This window comes from Elephas maximus, chromosome 15 (assembly GCF_024166365.1).
Source record: "Elephas maximus indicus isolate mEleMax1 chromosome 15, mEleMax1 primary haplotype, whole genome shotgun sequence".
NCBI classification, from domain to species: Eukaryota; Metazoa; Chordata; class Mammalia; order Proboscidea; family Elephantidae; genus Elephas; species Elephas maximus.
Window position 1 is genome coordinate 35,314,227 of NC_064833.1, and position 7,337 is coordinate 35,321,563.

Here is a 7,337-nt window from a genome sequence, read left to right on the forward strand (position 1 = left end):
CATGGGAACCAGGACATGAAAAGTGAAACCCTTCCTACATGGGATGGGTGGGACTTCTGTGGCGTCCTATGTCCACCAACATCAGATCAGGGTCCATGTTGTTTTGGCAAGATATCTCAGGCCAAGACTGTTTCCAACCCCAGAGACGTATTGGTCCATCCAGCATTCCATGAGACTTAATTTGTAGCTGGTCCATACCTCCCAAGGAGAAAAGCTATAGGGTAATAATCATTCACATTATAAACAGAGTCTTCTTTATACATTCACTTCAAAGAAACACTGCATATGACAAAATATGAAAAGACCAATTTATAAAAGAGATTGATAGAGGGTGATTACTAACATTAGAAAAGAATATTTCACTTTACAGAAACAATATGTATATAAAATTTTTAATGAGAAATTAACTTGATCTGTAAACTTTCACCTAAAGCACAATAAAAAGAAGAAAAAAAAACACTCATCTCAAGTTTCTATAAAGGGTATAATACCCTTTAATCCTCCAATTCTTATATACTCATAGAAGATAGCTAATTTCAAAGCTGAAAAATGGGATCACATTGTTAAAAAGAAGTAAAGACCAAATTTCTCTATAAGTTATAAGTCAGTGAGAAGGAATTGCCCCGTTTTCCAAAACATTAATTCACAGAGTGCTTCAGTGATAAGGCTTGTTTCTAAGTGATGTAAATCTATGCCAGCACATGCGTGCCAGTGCCCCCACCACACATAAGGAAATAACTCCCATTCCACACTTCTTCCCCCCAATATATTGCTTTCCAAGCCCCCTCCTTCTATACACTTACTTGCTGTGCTTTGGCCTCATGCAAATAAAAAATGTCAGCTCTACGGCAAGAAATAATTAGATTTCCACCATAAGGAAAACATTTCTTTAGCAGAGGAGACAAGGAAAATGCAAAGGGCAATACTCGGATTATAATGTGTTATAACTTTGAAGAAGTCAGCTCGAATGTAGATTTCGTTCATTATTTTCCTGCAAAGTTTTCTCCATTTTATTCAGAAAATGATTTCAAGAACTGAGCTGAAGTATGCAGTCATATGCTCTTTTGTTATAGTTCCATAAACTGTAAAGTCAAAACTGGTGCACAAATGCATTGCTGGTTACCAGAGTAGACACAATTTGGCCACACATGTTGATCTCATTGTGATTGAAATTATTGTTAACAATCCTGGGTTCTTAAACTCAAAACATATTTTATGTAAAATTTTGACTCTTCAATTATAAAACCATGTGTGCTTTAAAGAGAAGTTTAATTCAGGAGAGTTTGATTCAGTTTGAAGTCATTAGCATTTAAGTGGACTTCTTGATGTTGACCAGTAAAGGTTATCTAAACCTACAGAATAATGTTGAGTGGAATGGTTGCCAGTTAATGGGAGACCAGAGTTAGAATTAGGATTGTACCGAAAAAGAGGGAAGCAATTTTCTATGCATACACCAACAAGTTAACCACAAACGTTTACAGGGTCAAAATGGACTAGAGGATGCAGGTTTATTGCAAAGGGTCTGCACATGGCTTAGCACACCTTTCTTGCCTCTTTAGTAGACTAAATACATAATGTCGCTCACGTATATGTTTTCTAGTGATATTTGTAAATGTATACACATGCGCTATCATATTAATAAAATACAAATTCATTTGATAGTGTAGTATTTATTTGATTTTTTTTCAAGCTTTAGGGTGTCTTTTTTTTTTTAGTAAATCCTTTCTTTATATGACTATTCAAATGTTAGGTGAGCTGTAAATATAGCAAACGATGTCATTCTAGAAGTAACAGTGCAACCAATAGATAACATTTATTGAGCACTCACTATTTGCCAAACACTGCTAATGACTAACCACAAGTAATATCATTTAATCCTCAGAATAATCCTATGAGGTAAGTACTTATCTCATACCTTTTCCAAGGTCACATAATACTTTCTACGTCTTTTTTAGAAAACAACATAAGAAATCAGCTATACTGAGATGTTTCAGGTTCACCACCTCAAAGAGTAAGCATCCTAGAATATACAGGAAAAGGGAAATGCCACGTATTCGTGCCAGGATCAAGACAGACAGCTCCATAGTCAGTGTACTAAATAGATGGGCAGTCTGTGTACTCAGCACTATACCAGGGTCAATCACACAACACGAAAAGACCGTTTGTTTGTAGAAATGTGATGTGTTATTATTCAAAATATCCTTTGTTGGAGGGTTATACATACCCATGCTGTTGACAACAGATTTAGCCACCTGACCTGCTTTGGACAATAAGATGTGAATAGAAGGTATCATGTATGTCAATTCTCAGCAAAGCTTTCCAGTCCAGCACATGAACTACCGTAGTTCTATTTTCCCTCTACTATGAGACTGGCAATGTCCTTGATAGGAGTTTCTCCATTAGTCTAGATCCAAGATTGAAGACAACAGAAAGAAAGTCCCAGCCAACCCAAAGAGAATCAGAAATAAACATTTATTTTTTTTAAACCCCTAGATTTTTTGGTTTGTTTTGTTTGTGTGTCATTGTATGGGAATTGGAGATGTCATTTGTCACTACAGATTAACAACTGACCTCAAATAATAATTCCACCACTATTATTTAAACTATTGAAATTCAATTCCAAAAACCTGATCATTGAATAAGCCAAAGTGAACATATATAACCAATTAAACTTGGTTCCTTGAATATTCTTCTCACTGGCAAATATGGAAAAACAAATAGGGCAGTTTACAGTTGTTTTACAATAGGCAAAATAGAACAAAAGTTCATACATCTCAAAGCCATTTGTAAATGTTTTTCCAATAAATAGCCATTTTTTATTTCAAACTAGATATGATTTTGGTGCTCCAATTCCTTCCAGCAACACTTTTATAGCATTTGCTTGATATTTGAATTATATACCCGCTTCTTTCTGTCCTTTCCATTACTGGAATAACACAACATTGCAAATTCTCTATGTCTAATCTCCATTCTTTGGAGTCCCATACTCAGAAAATAATGGTATGTGATTTTCTGGTATGTCATTTTGGCATAGTTAATAATTCACTCCGTATCACTGTTTACTGCACTTACAAGTTCTAATAAGTAAAAACATAGCATTTGTTCAGGTAATTATACTCTACATGCTTTCAAAATGATTTGGAATTGCTTACAGAAATGTAGATAACACAACAGAGTCAAAAACAAACTGAGGAATGAAAACAAAGTAGAATAAAGACAGGCCTGTTAGATAAATTCAGTGGTGAAAGAAGTACACAAAATTGAATTCAACAAGCTTACGTGGTCACTAAAATACTTTGCTGATTCACCTTTGATATTCCTAGCGTCCAAAGCAAAGGGAGAAATCTAATCCTTTATGAGATATATAATGTCCAAAGAATTTTAAAAAATTCAAGAGAAACACAACTTTTCATGGAAATCTTTTAGACATTTTCTCTGTGGATCAACATAAAAGGAAAAGTATGCAGCGTCATCCTTAACAATGTCCTTATCAACATCCCTTAAGAACTCAACAGCAAACATAGAGCAGATTTCCCACCCCGCAATCTATTAAGAGTTGTATTTCACCCTTATGACTTAAGGAAATATCCCGTCCAAGATGATTAATTTTCCCAAGTTACTTCTTTACAGTTAGTTTATGTAGACATTTAGGTAATGTTGGGCTGTTCATGTATAATATTCCATGTGCCATTTCTGAAATATATACAAAAGTAAAGATTAAAACTGAGTGCACTAATCATTGTTAGAGATTCGCTGTGGTCTGTTCACAGATGTTGGAAAACCATCCTGGGTTTTATTGGCAAAATAATTTTGAATCAGCAAGAACCTATTCTTTTATTCAGTCTGTAGATTTTTACATATCTTGCCATCAACATTTTTTTTTCTTGTCATCTCCAACTCTATAGCTTTTTTTTTTTTTAATTGTGATTTTCTGAAGTCATTCCTATTAACTCTATAACTACGATCACTGGCTGGGTACCTAACATAATGACAATTATATGGAACTGTCAAAGGGTGCTCAGTTCATAAATAACAGTATCATTCATTACCCACCCAACCCACTGCCGTCGTTACAGACACCCTCTATTTGCATTCATGTAGGGACTATGCAATGATACTGCCATTGGTACTTCTCTATTTTCTGACCTTAGTTACTTATGCCAAGGTTTTTTTAACACTAAAATTGTGCCTTATTGAAGAGCACCAACAAATGCTGTCTAGTAAAAGAAAAAGAGAAAGAGGAAAAAACCCTGAATTTTAGTACCTCTTCTAGATCTCACACTCTAACTTCAGTAGGTGATCTTGAGAAGCCATATAATGAATTCATATAAATAATCTTCATTTAGATTTGAAAGATTATCTTGATTCTGCTACTCATTTCTAACATATAGGGATTCGAACAATACTTAATTTTTGAAATCCAGTATCAGGACATATTGCTCATATTATTAATTGTTTGACCCTTAACAAGCTGGTTAATCTTCCTGTGCCTCCCAGGAAGTTATAATAGCACTGTCTCATGGGGTTGTTGTGAGGATTATATTGGTTAACATCCATTAAACACTTAAAACCATGTTTGACACAGTACTATAAAGTATCTGCTATGATTATTATTCTTGAAAAAGTTTTTACCCTTCTCTATATTTTTTCCTTCATCAATAGTATAAAATGACAAAAATGGCCACCCTGAAAATTAAACATACTTTTAATTTTTCAAAGGAATATCAAATTATACCTCATTAGAGAGAAATGAAGCAACAAATTTTCCTTTCCTTGGACACACACTGCTTTAATCAAAAGACACCATGACATTTCAATCAATGGTAATTCAAGAACGCTTTGTTATTGCTAACATTTCTTCACAAATCAGTGATTTTTGGTACAGGTCCACATAAAGCCAACTAAGGTTTGGGATTTTTTTTTTTTTTTTTTTAAGGGATAGTTGCCCTCTACCCAGCTTGTCCCTAATGGCTCTGGTCATCTATCCATGAATTGGCAACAGGTTACAATAAAAATAACACCAGCCTGGAAATCAAAATCTTGTCCTGAACCATCTGTGTCACTCACTAGTTCTTTAAATTTCAAGAAGGCATTTGCCCTTATTAGTCTTTAGTTTCTTCAAGAGGCGGAACTAAGATAATCCTTTATAATTATAAAACTGTATAATTCTCAGAAGCTTCACGCATTACCTACATATGTTGGACAATGTAACTTTTACTCCTCTAAAGTTATACAACTAAATACAGACTTATACAGAAGGTAGTCTTTTCATCTAGATAATTCATTCATTGCCCAGTTTTTAATACATTCTAGAAAGAATAGCTTCACATTTAAAGTAGTTCACAATTAATGGTAATTAATACTTTAGTAGGAGCCCTGGTGGCTCCAGTGGTTAAGAACTCAGCTGCTAACCAAAAGGTCAGCAATTCAAATCCACCAGCTGCTCCTTGACCCTGTGGGGTAGTTCTACTCTGTCCTATAGGATCACTATGAATCAGAATCTACTCCACAGCAACATGTTTAATTCTTTAGTAAAGAGAGTGTACTTGACAGTAACTTGATAGTAACTCTCATCCCTTTATTTCCGTGGAAGAAATAAACAAATTTGTCTGTACTCTTTACCTTTGCAATGTTGTCAAATTTCTGGCTTCTTCTTGTTAGTTGGTCATAAATTTAAGTGAAATAGTGATTGCCAACATTTGCTTCCCAAAATATAAGTCCACAAATATAGATCCTTCCCTCCTTTGTACACAAACAAAGAGCTGCCTTCTGGGTTTCACTTATACATCCCACTACCAAGAAGCTATTGGCTTGCTTTCACTTCTGGGATCACTTGTAACTAAGAGATATGAGTAACCATCCTGTTTCACGACTAGAACCACACACTGCATGTTCTGGAGGCAACACTGATGTACCAAAAGGTAGGAGACTTTTCCCAGGGTTATGCTCCTCGTCTCCAGAAAAAGAAAACAGAGAATTCAGCAAAAGAGAGCTGGCCCCAGGAGTTTCAGGGGTTGGGGACTGGGTTAGCCAGGAGACAAAGCAGGTACTTTTGGAGGTTTAGATGGTAACATTCAGGAGCCAGGACTACAGAGGTGGGGAGACTTCACTAGAGAAAAAAAAAAAGTGGGCAGAGGGATGGGCTAAATTAACAAGCACTTTATTTTTTTATTTTTTTTTTTTTATGGAGAGACAGAGTCCTGAGGCAACAACGTTGAGGGGAAATTGGGTCTGAGATTCCTCTTTGGAGCCATAACTGAAAAAGAAAGTCTAAAGTAACCAGGGTAGCTCTCCTTCAAGAGTTTAAGGTAGAAGCAAACTCTCCTTGGAGGAAAGCTGCCCTAAGATAGGCCCACAGGACCCCAACAAACTAAAACCAAGCATGACCTTACAAACCAATATCAAGCAAGCTACTATTTGTGAGAATCAGCAGAAAATAAACAAAGATTTAGACCAAATGGACTGCACATACGGAAAATGTCCAACATCAGAGAAAATAGCTATGCATGAAATTTGTAAAAGAAAAATGCAATTACGAAGATATCTGGGTTTTTTATATAAAGTAAGAAATTATGAGGAATAAGAGGTGGAATCAAAAGGTGGTAATTTATAAAAATAAAATACAAAATTGTTAAATAGAAAAGCTCAATGAATGTCCACTAATGGATTAAAGAAATAACTATAATTTAATGGCAGACATAACTAAAGAATTTATCTACAATGCAGCATAAGGAAATCAAAAATATAAAATAGAGTTTAAATGATATAGAGGATAGAAGAATGAGGAGGTTTTACATACATATTTTGTTGAAGATCTTCTTGTCCCTCAAAAATAGAAAGAACAAAGGAAAGGCAATATTTAAAATAATAATAATAATAATGAATGCAAAATGTCCAGAACAGATGCAAAACAGGAATTCAAGATAAATAAAATGGCATTCGCATTTGACAAATCATAATAAAATTACAGAGCTAAATTAAGATCTTTAAAGCAACCAGTGAAAAAGAACAGCTCATCTAAAAAGATAACAATTCAGATAACAGCAGAATTCTCAACTACAATGAAAGCTTAAAGTGAAGACTGAAATAATAACTTTTAAAATGATGAGAGAAAAATAACTGCCAAATTAGATTAATTACCGTATAAAAATGAAGACAAAAAAATTATTTTCAGATAAAAATTGAGAAGGGTTACTACCAAGAGGCCTCTCCAACTCTGAAGAATTCTGAAGGATGTATTTCAAGAAGAAGAAAAAATTTTCAAGAATTATAATCTGAGGGTACACAAACAAAACATTGCCAACATTAAGAGGTCTTTGTGGGTTTTTTGTTTGTTT